The following is a 22,762-nucleotide window of genomic DNA, read 5'->3' on the forward strand; positions in this document are numbered from 1 at the left end:
GCCGTGCCGAAGCCACGGGCTAAAATGCTTTATTATCATTTTTTTTTATTTATAGCATCAATCACAAATTGAAATATATACAGTATTAGCGTTGGAAAAGAAAGTTTTCTTTTTGTTATATTTTTTTTTCTCACCCTAGCGAAACACTTTCTGCAAATGACCTTAATAAAGAAAAATAATAAATTAACCTAAACCACTTTGAATGTCGACCGTATCTTTTATTTACACGGCATCATGCGCGGAAGAAAATACCAACTGAACCGGGATTTCAGACAGCAGATGAATTGAAGTTGATTCATTGAACATCATTAGCAATTGTACAATCAAACAGATGCAACAATGAAAAGTGGAACTATGAAAAATCGAGAATGTTAGATTTGCGAAGGATTTATTCCGAATCATTGTCTGCTAATAGAGAATTCATGTCAGTTACTGTGTCGGCGATGCCCACACAGCGCGCCGTCCAAATGTGAAGTTGCGTTTTGCTGACAGACATAACACTGTGCCATAATTTATCTGATGGCATGTAAAGAAGCTGCTTAAATTATAGTATTTAAAAGTTTCTTCATTTTGTAAGAGCTCAAGAAATTAATTCTGGTTTGAAAGACAAGATGACGGTAAAACTCAGAAGACGTAGCTGTACAGTACCGTTGGTGTTGGAGACGTCATAATAAAGGTAACTGCGTTAACTTCGCTTTTTGTTTGGTAATTTGTTGGATATTATCTTTTGCTGATCTTCTTTGAGCTTGGAGTAAATTTTACATTCTGAACATTTTTATTTGCACTTATCTGCTTAATATGTATTGCTGGGATATCATATAGAATATGAAGTCAGTATAATGGTACTATATTACATATTTGAATGATAAAAGACTGGTAAATGATATAATGATAAACTACAAAATAAATAATTTGCCCAATATCCCAAATATGTTAATTAAAACAAACATTGAATGTAAATTCAGATATAATGAGCAGTTGTAAGAGGTAAGAAATAACATTTTATCCATTGAACCTGTTATGTGTTATCATCATCAGTTTTAAAATAAACACATGGAGACAAGTTTGCTTAAATTCTAAAATTAACACACACACACACACACACACACACACACACACACACATATGGTATTTTAATCTAATACAGAAATGGTGACATTGATATATGCAGACCAATAGTTTTTTTCTTCTACAGATATAAATTAAAAAGCCTAATTCTGAGAGTTTCACCTACAACATTCATGATGGGAAAGGGCCACTAATTAAGAGCTGACATATGTGGAAGAAAAATACCATCCATGTTGAAAAGGGCTAGAGGTAATGTGAGAAAACATAATTTATCAATCTTATTTAACATTATTGTTGATATTTTATCTCAACTGGTCAAAAGGCTAAGTGGGTTTATGTAATGGTCCAGAGTGTGTTATTTATTTCACATCCCCCTCTGTCTTTCAACAGTAAGAAATTAGCTACTTTGGAGTCCATAGTTCTGATCAATTTGTTTATATAAAACTTGGTTTTGGGCTTAAATCAACATCTTGGATAAATCTAATAATGAGCAAAATCCAAGTATATACATGTGATCATGTATAAGATTAGTTGAGTTTTTTAACCAGCCTAAAAGCCATACTTCCACAATATAGGCTAAAATCATTAAGTTGTCCTTGAAGTTTGATGAGTGTTAACCATTAATAATAATAAGGTGATCTTTCATCTGAGTATGTTACCACCGCATGCAATATTTATACATGTAGTGCAGTTTTTACTAAACGTAGAATACATGCTTATATAAATGAGATCTAGATTGAAGAAGTGAAGATGCATACAAATACATGAGGTTATAACCACTACTGCTGATTCAAGTTTGATCATGCTTGGCCATTGGGCTTATAGAGTCAAGTTTCACAATGATGCTTATTATGTGTGATAAAGGTATGGTAGTGAAGTGACCTTGCATCTGATTGGCAGAGTTTCTTATGATTTGCACAACAGTGTTTATGATCCAATTTAGATCTGACTTGTTTAATTATTTGCTTGTATGTCTGAGGCTATAAGCAAAATCTATGCATATAATGTGGTGGTTCTACATCTCACTAGCCATTCTTGCTACTGCTCTTAAAACTATTTCTCATTAATTTCATCAGACTTGGTGAATAGATTTATCTCATCAAGATATAGCAAAAGAGCAATTTTGTAAAAAAAATATTCATTCATATTAAACTCAAATTCTGCATCTGATTGGTTGACCTTGCAAATACTATAAGGGCTCTATTTCTGACAAAAAGATTATTTTGATCTAATGTAGCAGAAATGCTTATATGATCAAAACATTGAACATATTTGATGACAAATAAGAAATAGTTTTTCATGCAAATTTGATAAACATTGATAAATCGGTTCATATCATTAAAAGCTTGGAAGAGTTTGATTACATGTGAGACCATCACATATTAATCATTCTTTATTTAGAGAATTATTTTTGTCAGGATTTAGTAAAATATGTAAAATCAATATGGACTGGTTTTGTTATGTACAGCAACACTAGTTGTTTACTGAGTACTGAGGGAATTGGAGTAAGGCAAGGGTACATTGCAGTAGGTAACCTGGTTGACTTGATAACAGGATTTTAACACAAACATTTTTATCAGGAGTCTAGCATACTAACCATTGATTCACTGCAGATCCTGCCCCCATTAGTTACCTTTTAATACATAAAGCGTTTGGGTTTTTTATGTCACAAATCCCATAGGGATTAAAATTAACATCATAGGTCTCACTGGATAGTTTCGTATTTTGACATCCCTCTAATTTTTAAGGTAGAAGGCATGAACCTAATTATCACAAGCCTAGCATTTATAAATTTACACATAAGCTAAATCTATAATGTGGTTCAGATTTACTTTGAGTTAGGCATGGAAATAGGTTGGCTTGTTGGTGACTGCCTGTCACAGTTAGATGAGCATTGGAGATCATATGCGTAACTTAGTCTGCAAATGAGCTGCCGACTTTTATTTGTGTCTGCTACAGAGGTAAATATAAAAAAATCTTGATGGTAGAGGGGTGACGAAAAGTATGCTAATTTGTTATAGTACTAGTGAACTTTATTCATGCATAAGGCACATACTGATTCTTTTAGTTGCCTTGTCACAGAAAAATATTGAAAATAGCTATTTCTAGTAAAAAATGAATGTAAAATGTACCTGCATCCTTTGACCCTACCAGAACCAAACTAAAAGCTCAAATTTGTGCAGCTGCTTTTGCTCATCACAAACATAATTGGGAGTATAACTGCTAACCCTACCCTCTAGCACACATTTCATTCATTCATTGGATTAAAGTCACGTGCACCTTTCGGTATGTGCGACTGTTTAGTTTGTACACGTTTGTGTACTTTTTGAATTTAGCGATTAACTTATACAATGCCCCCAAGCAAGCAAGCCGAAGCCCAGGTGCCCCAAAAGGTCCCGCCCAGGCTCTCATCGCTGCAACCTTCTCCATCGTTGTACTCCGTTGGTGGTCTGTTTCTGCATCCTGCATCTCCTTCCTCTCTCATTTCAGGCAGTAACCGAAGCACACCAGCAGCAGTATTATGAAATTTTCGTTGCAATCAATGCCCAGTTCCCTATATTTATTGGGCTATTCCTGTACTGTCTTGCCAAACATGTGATTGTCACATACGCTTCAGATATTCCTGAGTTGTGAATTTTCCTATCTTTTGTAAGGTCTATTAAATTTTGTGTACTTTGCGTACTTGAATTTTCCGAAAATTTTTTCACATCTAGTAGGCTTTTAGTAGCCCTTTATTTTGTTTTGGAGATCTCAATTTGGTTAAGTATTTCGTACGTGTGGCTTTAAACCAATCAGTGTGTTTCAGGGCCAGTAAGTTGTTGGTCAAAAGAGGGCTTTCGTGGGTCAGAATGAAAGCCCTATGTGGTAAAATTTGTTTGTAAAAAAGAAAAAAAAAAAGAAAAGAAAAGAAAAAAAAGGTGGGTAGGGAGTGTGTATGCTATATTTGTGTGATGGCTATAGACATTTTTGTTCGTTTTTCTGCTTTTCCCACATATCCCGACAACACACATTCACGCTCACTTTCTCATTCACACTTATAAGTAGATGTGGGGGGGGGGGGTGGCCTTATTTCTTTTGTTTGATTTCGGGAAGGCAATTCTTTTCATACTGGGGGGTGGGGGTGGTTTGATTATTTGAGGCATACTCTTTTCATTGTTTCTGCCTTCATTCCCCAAGGTCTGCAAGTGTCCTGTTCTTTCTTCTTTTACTGCCTTAGGACGTTTAACTTCATCCTGTGCCTTTTCCTGCTCTTCTTTATTTCAGCTCTTTCTGCCTTATCCCGTGTCCGTTTCTATTTTGGTCTTCTCGTCCTTTTGATACTGCCATGTTCGCCGTGAGATGTTTTCTTCGAGGGAGGTGGTTTGATTGCCTTTGTTTCCCTTCGCTTTGACCACTTGGCTATTTACCTGTTATTTTTGTTTAGCTTAGCTATTTGTGATTTATTTTAATGTATATTTTTTTTATTTTTATTTTTTTATATTTTTTTTATTTTTTTTTGATCCTACGGGACCTAGCATGCCGTTATAATTCCGAAACAGTGATTTTGTAATATTTTGTCCTTATCTGGTTTTTATTGTTCGGGTTATGATCGGCTGTGCCAGTCTGTGAACCCACGATACCGAGCCAGCCGTCACAATTCCCAAACAGTGATTTGTAATATTTTGACTGGTCTTTGATTTACTTTTTAATATTTTTTTTTTTTTTTTTTTTTTTTTGTTTTTTTTTTTCCTTTTTTTCTTTTTTTTTTTTTTTTTTTTTGAACCTACGGGGCCTAGCATGCCATTATAATTCCAAAACAGTGATTTTGTAATATTCGTCCTTATCTGGTTTTTATTGTTCGGGTTATGAGCGGCGGTGTCAGTCTGTGAACCCACTAGCCCGAGCCGGCCGTCACAATTCCCAAACAGTGATTTGTAATATTTTGATTGGTTTTTTTCTTTTTTGGTTCGATCTTTTAGGTTTATTGGTTTTAATTTCTTTACATGGTCTCTCTTTATACCCAACCCTTCATTCGGTTTAGATTTGTCCCCTTTTGCCTATTTTGTTAATGAATGTCATGATGTTATTATAGGTCATTCCTATGTTATTGTTTTTTGCCACAAGTAACTCTGGGTATGTCCACCGTTCTCCTATTTGTTCCTGTTGAGATTTTAGTTCGGCCCTTTCCTGGTTGTATTTGGGGCATATATTTATTAAGTGTGCGATTGTTTCTGGAGTTGGGCAGTAGGGGCAGTTTTCGGTTGGTCCCCTTTTTATGTGTTTCCCTGCGCATCCTGCCAATAGTGTTTTACCTGTTCTTATTCTATTTATTATTGTTATATCGTATGGATTTTTGAAGGTCGGACTTTCGACTTTTCTACTTACTTTTTTCATCATCGTGTGTATTAGACTGTTTGCATCCGATTTTTCCCATAGCTCTTGCCACATGTCATTGATCTTGTCCCATGTTATTGATTTCAGTGACGCTGTATGCTATATTTTGGGCTTTTGGTTCGTTTGTGGCGTTTTTTGCTTCTGCATCTGCTTTGTCATTGCCTGGGATTATGGATGTGAGAGGGTATCCATACGAATTCAATGTGTTTGTTGTTTTTTTCAATCTCTTTAAGTAGCGATCTTGCATGATTAATCATATTAGGTCTGCTCTTGGATTGGTCTGTTGCTAACGATTGTAGTACACTGTAAGAGTCGCTTAGAATGACTGCCTTAGTTGTGGGGTATGTTTTGACGTATGTTAATGCCATTAGTATTGCCATGAATTCTACCGTGTATATAGCGCATTGGTCTGGGAGTCTTTTTCCAACGGCGACATCTAATTTTGGGATCACTATCCCTGCTGCAGTTTTATTTGGATTTTTGGTTTTTGATCCCTCTGCGAAGATTTGCGTGTATGTCTCGTATTTGTTGTCAATGTACGTTAGTATTGATGCTCTTAGTCCTATCGGGTCATTTTGTTTTTGTCCTAGTTTACGTAAGCTAAGATCTATTTGTGGTGTGGGACAGGTCCACGGGGGGTCTGGGTAGTACCTTATTTTTTCTGGGTTGATATTTGCGATTTGAAATTTCGTTTTTAATTCTATAATTATTTTCCCACTAGGTATTTTTTTATTTTTTCCTTTTGTATCGAATGGTTTGTCGCATGCTAAGAGGGCTTGTAGCGTGAGGTGGTTGGGTTGGTGTATTGATATTCGAGTCGAGTATCGCAGCATCAATTCCTTCCGCCTTAGGTCTAGCGGGGGTTCTCCTACTATTATTAAGATATCTTGTGTGGGGGTACCATTTAGGACGCCGGTGCATACCCTTAGCGCTTTTGATTGGACTGTGTCTAGTTTCTTTAGTAACGTGGCGTTCGCCGCTCCATATACCTGGCAACCGTAGTCCAATTTTGCTCTTATAAGTGCTCTATATAGGGTAACGAGTGTTTTTTGATCAACCCCCCAATTCACCCCTCTGAGGTTTCTGTGGAGGTTGATGTCTCGTTTGCACTTCGTTACGAGTTCTTGGATATGAGCTGCCCACGTGAGTTCGTGGTCGAATACCATACCTAGGAGTGTCGCTTGTTTTTCGAATTTGATGGGTACCCCCTTTAGGGTTAAGTTTGGAGTGGGTGGGGGGTGGCCACCTCCCGGATTGAAAACTATGCCTACTGTTTTTAGAGGTGACAATTTAAATCCCCATTTATCTGTCCAATTTCCTATATCGTTTAGTCCTTTTTGTAAGTGCTTGGTCGTTTCTCTGCTGGCTGGGTTGCCAGTTTTCCATACGGCGCTGTCATCGGCGAATTGGGATAAGTCAAGGTGGTTGGGTTTTACCGCTGTTTCCAGGTCGTTTATCATTATATTAAATAAAGTTGGGCTGATTACGCTTCATTGTGGCGTGCCATTTTCCAGTTTGTATCGTTCGGAGTAGTCTTGTCCTAGTCTGACTTGTATCTTTCTATCGGTTAGGAAGTTAGCAATAAATTTGTATATATTGCCAGTTATTCCGTATGGTTTAAGTTTACTTATCAGTCCCTTAGTCCACATTAGATCATATGCTTTTTCCATGTCTAAGAAGATGGCTGTAACATATCTGGATTTTTAAAATTTTTCTCTAGATGCTAATTTGACAGCGGTTTCTAGTCTCATGAGTTGGTCTATTGTGCTTCGGTAGTTGCGAAACCCGCTCTGTGTATTAGCTAGTAGTCCTTTGCTTTCTAAATGGTATTTCAGCCTGTTGTTTACCATAGTTTCCATTATTTTACATATATTGTCTGTTAGTGATATGGGCCTGTATGATTTTATATCGCTTGAGGGTTTTCCAGGCTTAAGAATCGGGACCACTACTGCCTTTTTCCATCTTATAGGTATGGTACCGGTTTCCCATATTTTATTAATGAGGTTAAGTGCAATTGTGACAAGTTTTTTGGGTAGGTTCTTGTACATTTCATACCCCAAAGTATCCTCCCCGGGGGATGTGGTCTTTTTGCTGGCGAGGGCCTTTCTCCATTCGGCTTCTGTAAACGGAAGGTTTAGTGGGCCGTCATTATTTCCTGCTTCCTTTATGTTGTCAGAGTTGCTTTCCTCAAATTGCCTTTTATGATTTTTAAACTTATCCTCTAAGTTGGTATTGCTACACATGTTGGCGAAATAGTTTGCGAATAATTCTGCCTTATGTTTGTTGTTTTGTCCAGGTATGTTGGGGGTTATTGATTTAGTTTTGCCTCTCATTTTTTTAATTCTTTGCCACACCTCCTTCGATTTTGTGTTAATATCTAGTTTTGAGCAGAATTCTCTCCATGAGTTTTGTTTAGCTATCATAATAGTTTGTTTGGCAGTTTTTTCCTTTTCCTTGTAGTAGTTAAAGTCCCTATTATTTTTAGTTCTTTTGAATTTGTTTAGAGCTCTTTTTTTCTCTTTAATTGCTATTTTACATTCATTATTCCACCAGGGCACCGTGGGTTTGGGTGCTACTCCTTTAGTTTTAGGAATTGTTTCTTGGGCCATTGTGTTAATGGTTTCTATTAATTTGTCATTAAAGGTGTCAATGTCCCGGTGATATATGGTTTCTGGGTCGATTGAGTCACCTATCTGTTTGAACCTAATCCAGTTGGCCTGTTCGTATTTCCATCTTGGTGTGAAGGACGCTTTATTTTGAGGTATTCTAATTTGTATTTCTATATTTATAAGGTAATGGTCACTTCCCATAGGGTCACTTTCATCAACTTGCCAATCAGAAATGCCTGTTAATCTTGGTGTGCATAGAGATAGGTCTATTGCTGATGTGTGGCCTGTTCTGTCATCTATCCGGGTGTGCATTCCGTTGTTTAGAAAAACTAAGTTGCATTTTTGTGCCCATTTTTCTACAATTTTTCCTTTAATGTCCGTCTTTTGACTCCCCCATAGTTCATTGTGCGCATTGAAGTCCCCGCATATTACCACCCATTCTCCACAGTCTTTAATCATTTTGATTGTTTCGTCTGCACTTAAATTGCGCTGCTCATTTGTTTCATAGAGGTTAACGATTAGTACCTGCTTAGTTTGAGCGGTTATTTTGACTATCTGTATTTCGAAGTCATTGGGCGGTCTACTATCTGTTAATTTATGCATTTCTGATGTAATTCCATCTCTAACAAAGGTTGCTAACCCCCCTCCTCTTGCTGTGGGGGATCGATGCTTTAGGTATTTGGTGTTGTAGCCTATGATGTTTGGGATACGTGAGGTATCATTTAGGTGGGTTTCCTGTATGCATATAACATCTGGTTTTCTTTCCTGTTCAAGTATTTTGTTATTTAGTTGGTCAGCGTGGGCCCTAAGGCCGCGTGCATTCCATTGCCATATTTTGATTTCTGCTCTGGAATCCATCTCTAGTGCAAAAAGTCTTAATAGTTTGTTTAATTTACTGTTGTTTTCGTTTTATGCGTGTTTCCTACCAGTGAGGGTGCTACCTATTTATTTTGTTTTTGGTATCCTGATTTTTCTTTTGGCCTGCTTATAGTTTACCCCATGGGAGATCATATATTCGACTATTAGGGCTTCTCTAAGAGCCCTGGGGCATTCTGCGTGGTTTGGTTTGTGGTTACCACTACAGTTAGCGCAGTGCTGATTGGTGGCGCTACATGTTTTCCGGTCTGGGTGGTGAAGACCACATTGATTGCACCGGAATAGGTTTCCGCAACTCTTAGAGTAATGCCCCCAATTTTTGCAGTTGCCACAGAACCGTGGTTTGTTTTTGAAAGCAAAAATTTTTTTAGCCTCGAGTTTTTCGGCTATTTTGATAGTTTCTGGGGTGGCGCCCTTAAAAAAGAGTACCACTGCAGTGCTATCCTTTCCCCTTCTTGTTTTTAGGCGGATTGCTTTCTCTACTTCCTGTCCTTTACTCCTTATGTAGTCTACTATTTCATTGGTTTTATTTTGAGTTGATACGTATATGACTCCTTTGTTGTGTGTTTTTGGGGGGTTTGGGTCTATGTGTTGTTTTGTTCTGTTGTGTCTAGTGACCTGAACATTTATTTGGTCTATTCTTTCAATTTCCATATATTTGGCAATCTGTTGTTCAGTGGTGCATTTGATTATCAGCAAGTCGTCTCTAGTGCTTTTAAGCGTGAATTCTCCTTGGTGATGTTTGTTCAATTGCCATGCTATGGTTTTAAAGGCTAACTTCGTTATTTTGGAATTTACTCCCTTGACGAAGAGAGTCAGTTCAGCGGGGTGTTTCTTGTTTTGGATATTTTGCAGACTGGTCTTTTTTCCCCTGGTGTTTGTCTCTTTAGCTGACTTTGTTTCGTTGTCCATAACCGGCTTGCTGGGTCTTGTATTCTGACAGTTAGTGTGTTCCTTATTCTTTCTAACTGGTATTTGGGATTTGGTTTTCCTATTATTCTTACCTTTTGTTGAGTCGTGTGTGACTGCTTTATTTGTGGTAGGGTGAGGGCGTTCTGTTTCATCTAGTAGGTTCTCAGTTTGAGTCCCCTGGCTGCTAGTGTTTTTAACCAGCGTGGTCTGGGTTGTTTTTGTGCTTGTTGAGTATTGTTCCTCAGTTTGGGTACTCGTGTCGGATGTAGTTTTGCGGTTACTCGGTAGATTGTCCACATTCTCGTTTACGCTTGGTGACAGGTAGAGTCTACTCATCGAGTCAGTTGGGGTCGAGTTGAAAATTGGCGTTAAGAACTGTATCTGTCGTTTTTCTCTTAGGGGGGATGAGACTGCTTCGGAGTAAGTTTGCCTTAGTTTATCTGCCTTTAGGTTGACCAGGCAGCTGAGATAACTATTTGATGATGTGACATTAATTTTGTTGTTATCCATCTTGAGTTTCTTTATTTGATGTAAGGTATATATGACGGGATATTTCTTTAGTTTTAATCCTGGGTTTGTTTTGATTTCTTGCAATTTATTTGAGTTTAATTCTAGCTTAAAGCTATCTGTCTTAACTATACTTTATTCTACTTAGTACTATGAAAAAGCAACAGCTGTAAGGGGATATGCAAATAGCTTTTATTCTGATTTGTGTAATTAATTATTATATTACTATTATCCAATTTAAACTTATTGAAAATTATTTTCTAGCCAAATGGTCAAAGTAAAAGGTTTTACTTACCCCGATCCAATTTTCTTTTTAAGATCTTTAGAGTTTTTAAATACAGCCTTCTAATTATACAAGTTTCATTACATTGGTCAATAATTAGTCACATGTGATGACACTTGTAACTAATCAAACCACAGCAACTGAGAGCAGACTAAGCACTGATATTTATATGGTACAGTGGCAATATACAGTCTGTCTGCCGCAACACATGAAACAAACTGGACAAATCTGAAAGCCTTGAATTTGACTTTATTTATCTGTATGGTAGAACAGAACCTGAGTTGAAAAGCTTTTAAAGAAAGACCTTGATATCAAACCTAATAATAACTGCAGGAGTTATATTATGGATAATTAACCATTCTCTCAGTTTCAAACTGGGCATTCCATCCCATGGGGTTCTAAATGTAAACCAAGTGTAACTGATATCCTAATGAACTGTAAAGACCATAGCAGCACAACAGCAGGGGACCAGGTATGTCCAGATCCAGAAATCACAGACCAGTTTCAAACTGATGATGAACCACATAAAAATTACACATCTGCTAGAACTTATGTTATGAAGATAACTTAAATTGCATTATTATTAATCCTCCTCCTCACATTCATCATAATTGAGATGCATCATATATGTTTTATTGTAAAATAGTTTATGCAACATAATTCAGTGAAGACCTTTGCTGCCAATTTACCAGTGAACCATTTGTTTCAATGAACATATTTTATGTTGTAACAAGGAGCATCATTTAAACATTATGATACACTTATCATACCTGTATATGAAATCTTAATACTAACACTTATACTTGCAATACTACTACTAATAAAAACACCTGCATTGATAATTTGATTATGTTCAATTGGACTTGTATCTAAATGATCACCAGCTGTATGAAAAGACATATTTTAATATATAGATATTGGATGGAATACTAGTTACCACAATTGAATAGTCATATGATAAATGATATATTATTTTAAACAATTTATATTTGCAGTGAAACATACTTTTACATTATTTTCACTTAAATTTCATTTATAGAGCAGTATACTCTGCATTCATTAAATTACTGAAATGGTTATAATACAACAACAAATACTGCAACTTCCAGAATCACAAAAATCAAAAGATATAAACAAAAACTTCCCTACATGTATCAACAGTTGTCACTTAATAGACAGAACTCTGAAGATTTAGAATAGGATGTTAACAAATTAGGTATTCAAGTTAAAAAGAAAAAAATACCAAGTAAGCTTACTACCAAAAAATCAAACAATAACAGTGAATTTTAGTACATTCCCAGGAAACAGAATATATGATTTTTCTTAACTTGATCTGATACATCTTAAATCTATAGAAAATGATTCATATTGTATGACTAAAATATTATGTAAACAAAAATTCCATCACTTTTTTCAGATGCAACATGCATACCCCAACCCATCCTTCTTGATCATAAAGTATACCAGCATTCCACTATAAGATGGGGAGCTGTAGTGGCTCAGTGGTTAGCTTTCTGGACCTGTGAACTAAGGTAGGTTCAAATTCTACCATCAGACCAACCTGGGTTAGCTACCATGGTGTGTCCTTGGGCAAGGCACTATACTTAAAGTGCCTTGGCACTAAATAACTTACTTGTGTTGGTTTACCATAAAAGGCCAAACCAAACACAAAAAAACAACAACTTTAAAATATGAGTTTTGTCAATACTAAGTAATTGAAAATCATACTGAAGAAATGTTTTTGTTAATACAGATTAATGGATCTAAAAAATCTCTTTCTTCTGCAGGAGTTTAAAATGTTAAATTAAAAAGGTCATGGTACACATTGCTTTGTTCGTACACATCAGGCTCCGTAACCCATATCCAACTAAAAATTTTAGTAGAGTCTGGATAAAACATATTTTAATCTGGATGATAATATTCTTTCTCCATTCATATATTACACCACCAAGATTGATCCAAATAAGATTACATTTTACTATAACACTGAGGATGAGTATGCCTCTTAACAACTTACAAATGTGGAGAGAATGGAGTTAAACTGAACTTTGATTTCTTTTCAACCATAGCACAAGATGATCATTTATTATGAAAAAACCTGAATAAAGTTGGAGTTCATAACCATGACAGTCTTGATACAATATAAATTCAATATATTATTGTTGTCTTGAGGTATAGTTCTGTATATTACAATCTCACACAAGATCAGGGTATATTTTAGTACCATACAGTTAATTCGGGATTGTATTAATACCTATTCTGGTGAATGAACATTAAATAAGATTTACTATTTTGGAACCAGTTGCAATAAAGTTTACTAAACAAGAGAAAATATGACTTTACTATAATATCTAAAATGTAAAATCTGCAAACAGAATACTTGCTTGACTTTACACTTCAACTATATCATAATATTTATTTGAAATGAATTTATACAAATGGCATTAAATTTGGTTTCAGGCTGGTAATGACAATGGTAGTAGTGAATAGGGACGGTCTAGGGACTAGGGAACTTCCATGTTAAAAAGGGTATATCCACTCTGGGGACTATGTAATTTAACATGGGAGAAAAAAAAAAATATCCATTCTAGGGACAAGGGGAATTTAACATGGGAGAAAGAAAAAAAACTATTCACTCTAGGGACAAGGGAAATTGAACATGGGGAATAAATCGTGGGACTGTCTTGGGACTAGGGGAAATGGAACAGGGTCGGGACCCTATTTTAATAAGGTCCCGACCTGATGGGTCTATGAAAATGGAACAGGCGAAAATTGAAACAGGGAGGGGTCTCTATTTTTTTATTATTTTTTTAAACAAAAAAATAAAAAAAGGGGTAGGCAATTGAAAGTCAAGATCTTTTCGAGAGATAGGAATGGCCCTGAAAAGGGCCTTTGGTTTTATGTTAATATACCCTTAACATAAAGGGCATCTGTGACATCTTCTTCTTGACCTTAGGCTGTGCCTGACTGCAGGACCATAGATTAAGACTCTTTTGAGGCATCCTTGATGCTCCACATACGATTCTTCGCATCCACAGGCTGGTGTCTGTCCTGTGGATAACTGTCCAGTTGGATCGGACATACATTGATATGTCCGTCCGGAACATCATCGAAGACACAAGCGTTGAAGATTGTACATCGGTCCACATGTTGGGGTGCTGAGTAACAGGTGAAGGAATGCAGTGAACTGTACTTATTTATAGGGGGAGGAAGGATTGAAACGGATTGAGTTTGTTGACCAATCCAAACACGCGTTACAAAATTCAGTCAGCCCACGTCCAATCCGAAGAGAGCAGTCTGTGACGTCACATAGTCTATATAGATTCGCTAGCGCCTGTGCGTAGTCAATCTAAGCGACAGTTTTTCAACATGACGGAAACTCAGAAAACGATCAGTTTGGGTGCACTGATGGTGGAGACTACCCAAGGGAACCCAGACTTACTTTCAGAAGAGGTGAATTGGGATTTTGTGGATTTTTTTACCTTCCAAGAATTTGTTCCTGAACCTTCGTCACCTTCTCCTTCATTACCGCACATGGAAAATTTTAGACAGAGACAGAAAGAAGAATTGGAGAAATTTATACAACAGCAAAAGGAAGCGGAACAAGCTTTTCTCCTACAGCAACAGCAGCAAGAAGAAGAGGTAAGAAAAAAACAAGAAGAAGAAGACGCAGCAGCAAAGAAACAAGGGTGTCAAAATCAAACGGTCACGGTACTGTTAGACATTTTAGTTAAGAAGTCTGAAACAGATGTATCAGACTTCTTTATTACGGCCGAAGAGAATACGACCTTCCCAAGCTAAACACTCCAACCCTGTGACTACGCCTACTGCACCATCCTTAGTGATTTCAACGAAATCATCATCAACAGTACGCAGTCCAGAAGTAGGCCTTGGCCATGGCAAAGGCTTAAGACAGTTAAAGTTGATTGTTTAAACTCACCCCTTACACCAAAAAAGGCCCTTTTCAGGGCCATCCATGTCTCTCGAAAAGAGATAGGCTTTCAATTGCCAATAACTAAAAAAAAACATTTTACCCAATAGTACCTGTCTGTGTATGAGTGTGCGTGAGTGTAGGTTCTTATTTTAAAATCAAAACCCAAAGACACTTACCTTTTATAATTAATTTATTCTTTTATAAATATTTACAATTCACAATTCACAACAGAGCACTTTAAAAAGTTCATAGACTTATTCTGTCTCATTGTTCACTCTCTGTTTTTTTAATTTCTTCACCGTCATAGTCTTTTCCTCCTCTTCCTCCTCACTTTCTTCCCTTCTTTTCTTCTCCTGTTTCTTTTTCTTCACCTGTCTGTTTTCTTCCTCTTCTTCTTCCTCTTCCTCTGAAGAATCCCTCTCTTCTTCTGACTCCTCTTGTTTCTTTTTTGGGCAGTCTGGTGACCAATGTCCTTTTTCTTGACAATAATAACAGGTATCTTGACTTTTGTCTCTTCTAACCCCTTTTTTTTCTTTTTAGACGGTCTGGACACTCTGAAGACCAATGCCCTTTCTTCTGACAGATATAGCAAGTATCTTGACTTTTATCTTGAAAGGAAGGAGAGTAGTCCCTCGGCTGCTCTGAAGAGAATTTTCTAATGACCCCTCGCAAAGCTCTGATGAAACGTTCAATCTTGGTAGTCTCTTCCATTGTTGTGCTCAGTTTGAGAGTGAAATGAATAGTGAAAGGACAAGACACATACCCTTTATATACGCTGGTCTGCTATGACTATAAATTAATCCATGGTGTTTAAACTTTAGTCATTTGACTTTTTGCTATCGAGATGAAATGATCCAATTCATTTGAGAAGAAAGAAGAAGAAAGTAAGAGGCAGAAATGTGATCTATCGCCTCGTACTAGGGCTGAAGTCTTGGCACAAATTCATGCCAGTGATTTTGAAGAGGACATGAGTGAACCAGAATCCAAACCCTCTAAACAAAGTTTACCACCCTTAGTCAACCCTGAAAAGTACTATGACATTCGAGAGACGGAAAAGCGTCCCTCTAGAAAATTTAGAACTACGGCTTACAAATACACAGTGAAGTTTAAAGATTTCAAGTCTGAAGTACTGTTAGAGAAAGCAAAAGGGTTCATCACCGACATGTGGGATTCTTTGCTCACCACACTCAAGCGACAATGTCAACCCAAAGAAGATGATCGCTTGAGACTTTCCATACAACATGACGGCTTGAAATCCCCTGTTTGGATCGAGTTTAGCAGCCCTGCAGAATTGACCACTTCCAAAGTCATGGACAAGATTCAACACGTGCAACAATCTAATGACCAGTTTGACATCACCGATGGAAAAGCCACACTGGACATGACCCACGTCTCTCCTCCTCAAGGGACCGGACAATGCAGAAAGACCTTATTGGTCAACAACCTTCGCATTACCAAAACAAGTCTTGTCCAAATTAACAATTTTCAAGACCACATGTGTTTAGCCCGAGCCATCGTGGTGGGATGAACCTATGCCGACAAGATTGACACGGTAGAATGGAAAAGAGCCTGGGAGAACATTCGAAAATCGAACCGAGCCAAACAACGAAATGAAGCAGAACTTCTGTTACAACAAGCATGCCTGTCCAAAGACACATCCTGTGGCATTCCTGAGATGCAAAAATTGCAAGATGCCCTAGCTCCACGATACACCTTGAAAGTGCACCCTCAAGAAGTGCGCGGGTCTCTGTTGTTTCGAGGGAAAGACTTTAAGGATGGAAAATACATTCACCTCTATCATCACGATGACCATTTCGATACCATTACCACTATCACTGGATTCCTGGGATACAAATATTACTGTGAGAAATGTGACTTATGATGGTTATAATAATCGAGAGCAACACAAACATTGTGGATCGAAATGCTCAGGATGTTTGGCCTCTCAACCCTGTCTGAGCGAAGGGCAAGAACCAGTGCATTGTCCTGCTTGTCTGCGCACATTTGTCAGCCCTGCCTGTTACCAACAACATCTGAAGATGCAAGGTTCACAGAAGAAATGTGCTTGTCAACTCCTGAGATTGTGCCCAATGTGTGGACAAGGTCTATGTATCAACAGTACCAAGGCACACGTATGTTCAGGAAAGAAAAAATGTCACATTTGTCACTGCATTGTGGACTTGGAACACCAATGCTACATACAAAAATACCAATCCCAACCAGAGAAAGAGGATGGTCACAAGAAGAAGAAAGGCAATTTCATCTTTTTCGATTTCGAATGCATGCAAGAGATCAGTATTCACATTCCTAATTTCTGCGTGGCTCATCGAGCGTGCGAGAAGTGATTCAAGAACCTATCTTGAGTTATTGCCCTCACTGCAGTAAGATTCCTGGAGGGCGTGAAAAAATCTTTCAAGGACCGAACACACTAGCCGATTTCACACAATGGGTCTTAGACCCCATCGACAAGACGTGGAGCCAAGAGGACATCGAACATTATTATGGAGATTGTCATTGTCATGCCACGGTGATGGCTCACAATTTCTCCGGATATGATGGACAGTTTCTTTTGAGATGTTATACGGAACGTGGCATCGAGCGTCCTAAAATCACTTTGAACGGAGCCAAAATCATTTTCATGCAAGTGGGACAAGTGCAGTTTAAAGATTCGATGAGCTACTTAGCCATGCCTTTGAGTCGAATGCCTAAAATGTTTGGAATGACAGAAATGGCTAAAGGGTACTTTCCACACTTTTTCAATACAGAAGCCAATCAACACGCCGTTCTACCCCATTTGCCTCAGGCTCACTATTACGACCCTGACAACATGCGTACCGAATGAGAAACTTTCTACGCTTGGTACCAGGCTCACGCCTCCGACCCTTTCGACTTTCAGGAAGAAATGCTAAAGTATCGTCGTTCCGACATGGACATTTTACGGCGATGCTGTGGAAAATTTCGAGAACTGTTCATGGAACACGGAGGGGTTGATCATTTAAAAGAGGCTTGCACCATTGCCAAAGCGTGTTCCTTAGTCTACCGACAACGATTCATGCTTGAAAACACTGTGGCTGTCATCAGTCCTCAAACGACCAACTATGTCAAACGTCAATACTCGGTCAAAGCCCCATGCTGGTTGCATTACTTGTGCGACAAGGAAGAAAAATGGATTCAGCATGCCCGCAACGGACAGGGCGAAAGATCATCGGAATGCATTCGGTCAATGGCTGGGACTTAGAAAACCCCAAGATCATGTACGAGTTTAACGGTTGCTTATTTCACGGATGTCCCGTCTGTTACCCTGACCGCGGCACTAAAAATCAGTTCTTACAACGAACCATGGAAGACTTGTACCAGGCCATTTGTCAGCCACGCCTAAAGTTAGAACAGGAAGGATACCAAGTGGTGGAAATGTGGGAACACAAATACAATCACCGTTTGAACACCGATCCCGAGTTTAAACGCCTCATGGAAAGTTACCAGTTCATGGACCCCCTGAACCCAAGTAATAGTTTGTACGGAGGAAGGACCAATGCCACCTGTTTGCTGTACCAAGCTGACGAAGAGAAAGGAGAAGAAATCATATACTTGGACGTGTGTTCACTGTATCCCTACGTGTGCAAATATTGTTGCTTTCCTGCAGGGCACCCACAATTGTTCACCGAACACATCGACCTAAAAAACATTCGACAATACGAAGGCTTGATCAAGTGCAAAGTTTTGCCTCCCACGAACCTATACCATCCCGTCTTACCTCGCCATTGCCAAGGCAAACTTATGTTTCCTTTGTGCCGTACTTGTGCTGAAACGTGCAACCAAGATCAACCTTGTCATCACACCCAGGAAGAACGGGCCTTGACGGGGACATGGGTCAGCGTAGAATTGTTCAAAGCTCTGAACATGGGATACCAACTGTTAGAAGTGTACGAAATTTGCCACTTTCCCAAGACACAATAATTCCACAAGGGTGACCCCACGCAGAAAGGCATTTTCGCAGACTACGTGGATGCCTTTTTGAAACTGAGCAAGAAGCCAGTGGCTATCTGTCCTGGTGTCACACTCCCGAAGACCAAAAGACATTCAGAGAGAAATTCTGGGCACAAGAAGGCATTACTTCAGATCACATTGAGAAAAATGAAGGCAGGCGATCGTTTGTCAAAGTGATGTTAAATTGCTTGTGGGGTAAAATGGCACAATGACCGTGTTTACCCAAGACGGAGTATTTGACCGAACCTTCCCGCTACTTTCAGATGATTCACGACAAAGCCAAATTCATGAAACACGTGGACGTCGTTCGTGAGGATTTGATCTTGGTGAATTACGAAGAAGATCTGAACTTTGTAGAAGATGACCCCTTTGGAAATGTCATCATTGCAGCTTACATGACAGCTCATGCTCGCTTAAAATTGTACGAAGCTTTAGAACTGTTAGGGGAACGTGTCTTGTACTTTGACATGGACAGTTGCATTTATATCGATCACCCGAGTCAACAGCACCCTGACATCGAAGGAGACCGTTTAGGAGCCTGGACAGACAAGCACCCCGATGACAAGATTCTAAGTTTCGTTAGTGGTGGTCCCAAAAATTACGGCTACGAATACTGGGCCAAACAAGGAGAAGTGCACACGAAGTGTAAAGTGAAAGGACTTACTCTGAATTATCGTACCAGTCGAGTGGTCAACTTTGGCATATTGAAAGAAGCCTTGCAGTCTAGAGATAGTGACCACCTATCAACCCAACAAGATTGTACGTTTACCCACACACCACATCGTCAGTCGACCCTTGGAAAAAGTCTATCAAATCGTGTAGCAGAAGCGAGTGCGGCTTCCCACCCACTTTACTTTGCCGTATGGACATGTCGGTATAAAACATTGGTTGTAAGAGGATAGCCACCCACCAGAAGGATGACTTCGCCGCAGCAAGAATCGAGTGAGAAATCCAGTGAGAACTCCAAGTTCAAACCCTACCATTTTCCAGTCTTCTTACCTGACTATTGTGATTGTGCCCGTCGATTGGACATGTTTCAAAAATGGCCTACGGATAGGGAAGGATTACCTTCTTCGTATGTTTTAGCTAGAACAGGATTTGTCTACTTCGGACCCGAGTCAGGATTGGGATACGAAGTACAGTGTTTCGCTTGCGGACTGAAGTTACGAATGGATCTATGTATCTACAAAGATTCAGCTATTCTGGAACATACTCGATGGTCTCCGCACTGCCCTTACCTTTCAATGGCCTTTCCACCCATTAAACTACGGTACAATTATGACGGTACCTTAGAGACGGTACCTTCCAAAACTAGACATAAACACATTGCATCCTGTTTCATTGTTGTTTCTTTTCCACATAATAGCTTATTTTTTATAAAATGTTAAACTTTACTAATCTTTTTTCAAGATCACTTTAGTTTGCAAAAATACATCTTGTCATTTATTGGCATTCTACATTGAATTTTGTAAACTAGCTATAAACCTGACCTAATTACTCAACTTAACTGCTGACAGAAACAGTCTACAGTAAATGTATTTCATTTCTATAGCTCGATGGATAAACATTACATCTTTTAAAGCTGTGCACAGAATAGGCCGACATATCACGAGTCAGGAAAACATGGGGGTGGTATCCCCTGTGTCCAAAATTAATATCATTTTGAATAGAATATTCTAGTGACAATTGCCTCTTTTCAAATGGTAAGCATTGCTTTTTTTTATTTTCATCAATCTGTCAAATTCGGTATGCATTTTGCTTTAATATTTGAGATGGAAACCTTAGGTGCATAGAAATGTCAGACAGCATTGTACATCATGGATGGTGTCCAACATACTTTTATGATCATAAAACAAAATCCCATTTTTTAGTTATGGCCACTGATTTAAAAAATATTCATCCAAGCTAAATATAATAATAATAATAATGAGGACTTTGTATAGCGCCTAATCTTTAGAAGCTCTAAGCGCTTTGCAACATTAGACAACATAAAAACATACACAATGATATGATTACAAAAACAAACACCATGAAATTAGAAAACATAAAAAACATGCTGAGAATATTTAAGGTAGTTAACATTATTAAGTCATTAAGTTTGTTTTTGTAGTCAGAATAAGTAGTTTTGAGAGCACTCTTGAATGGGATCACTGCGTCTTTGTGTCTAAGTTCAGTGGGCAATTCATTCCATGTTGCTGGGCCCTGGTATGCAAAAGAATGCTGTCCATGTGACTTTGTTTTCATAGTGAGAATAATGAGTATATGATTGTCGGAAGAGGAGTGTAAGTATCTTGCTTGTGTGTACACATAGGTGAGGTCGGATAGGTATGTTGGACTAGAGTCTGTCAGTGAAACGTAGCACAGAGAACTAATGTTGTGTTTGATTCTGGATCGAATGGATAGCCAGTGTTGGGTACAGAGCAGCGGGGAGGTGTGCTCTGATTGTGGTACTCTAAGTATGATCCAAGCAGCTATGTTTTGAACTTTTTGAAGTCTCTGCAGTAGATATTAAGATGAACCAGACAGAATTGAGTTACCATAGTCCAGTCTTGAAAGCAGTAATGAACACACAAGTGTTTTAGTGGCATCAACTGAAAGATATCTGAGAATGGAGCTGATGCGTCTCAGCTCAAGATACGCAGCCTTGCATATGTTCATGACATGTTGGTGCAATGTGAGAGTACTGTCCAGAGTAACACATAGGTTTTGTACTGATTGTGTGAATTTAATGTTGGTGTTGCTGATATTTATTGTGTGAGGTAAAGGATGTGAATGAGAAAGTCTTTGATAAGTAAGTATGGCTTGATTTAAATTGTGTTTTTCATGTGACTTGCCAGAGATTTTTAAATGAATTGATAAAGTAACTTGAGACACATTTCAAAGTACATGTTTTAAAAATATTCCATTGATTATTGCTGGCATTTAGAAAAATGCAATGCATCCTTTGTTGTGAAACTTATTTTAAAACATTGTATTACTCATGCAGAAGCCTGCTTGAAAACTAATGGCAAAGCAAAGGCAAATGGAATGGAAGAGACCATATCAGAGACCCTCAAATATGCACCCAACCAACGCAGAATGATAAAAAACAAGGTAATCCAAATGACTCTTATTTCATCAATATTGGATTCAGTTTCGTCTTTTAAAGCATAGTATTTGCAAAGCGGATGCATTTCTAAACTGATAACAAAATCAGCTTATCCTATTGCCCAGGACTATCAGAGCTAGAGTCCAGCTAACTACAATATGCATATATCTTGTCTGATCGGACAAGTGCCTCCATTTGGAATTTTTATTCACATGAAATATTTGGATGAAATAAATTCATCTTTGTGCAAATTGATTGCACCATCCACTTGCCAGAAATGACAAGTAAGTGCAAAGTTATCTTGTATCATGGCTTAACGATAGTAAGGGAAGCACAAGTGCAGTGAAGAAAATTTCATACATTTTTATAATGCTGATTAACATGACTTCTGCATATGTAACTAGTGCTGAGATGATATGACTTTATTTAAGCATTACAATTTTGTTTTAATTTGCAGGTGCCTGAGCAGAAGAAGTAATAGATAAACTTTACAGTGGAGTTGGAGACTGATTCTGATTCATAATCTTAATTAAATCTAGAAAATAAACATTAAAGTCATATTAAAATATCTGTTGTATTGTTTCCTTCTTTCATTTTTCTCTTAAAAACAAATGTCTGAACCTTTAGTCTGTAAATTCAGTGGATTCCTTATCAGCCCATCTACTTTTACTTTACACCATGCTACTTTAAAAAAAAAATGAATTATCCCCATTGGGGTAGGTCCCCCCAACCCCCCACCCTACTTTGTCAACTTACCTGCCACATTTAAATCTAATGGAAGGCCCTGCTGTAAAGCCTGTTAGTAAAACTACCCAACAAGAGGATTTCATACATTTGCAACTCCTAGATGGATGGTAATGTTTTCATTTTTGTAATGTAGATTTGGACATTCTTGCCACCAGTATGGAATATGTGTTTCAGAAACACAAGCAGCTTTCATCAGATTTGCATATAGGTTTTATATGTTGTGAGTATGTTGTAGGAAGTTTTTTTAAATAACATCATATGAGATGATGCCAGTGGAAATGGCAGAAAAGTGTCTGTATTGTTCACCAACTACACCTTGTTCTTACAAAATGTGGCTGTTACACATTCCCATGATGATGTCACTGACAGCCATCAGT

General features: G+C 38.0%; 1 long non-coding RNA gene across 1 annotated transcript; it reads left to right on the forward strand.

Annotated features, from left to right (window-relative positions):
* The first annotated feature begins 271 nt into the window (after nucleotides 1-271).
* LOC149802058 (uncharacterized) lies at nucleotides 272-22,206 on the forward strand. The gene is made up of 5 exons (XR_016420500.1): nucleotides 272-676; nucleotides 1,196-1,317; nucleotides 12,047-12,161; nucleotides 21,537-21,643; nucleotides 22,096-22,206. It is a non-coding gene; the product is annotated as an uncharacterized LOC149802058 (long non-coding RNA).
* Nucleotides 22,207-22,762: the final 556 nt, after the last annotated feature.

This window comes from Sinohyriopsis cumingii, chromosome 4, assembly GCF_028554795.1.
Source record: "Sinohyriopsis cumingii isolate HCF-2022 chromosome 4, ASM2855479v2, whole genome shotgun sequence".
NCBI lineage: Eukaryota > Metazoa > Mollusca > Bivalvia > Unionida > Unionidae > Sinohyriopsis > Sinohyriopsis cumingii.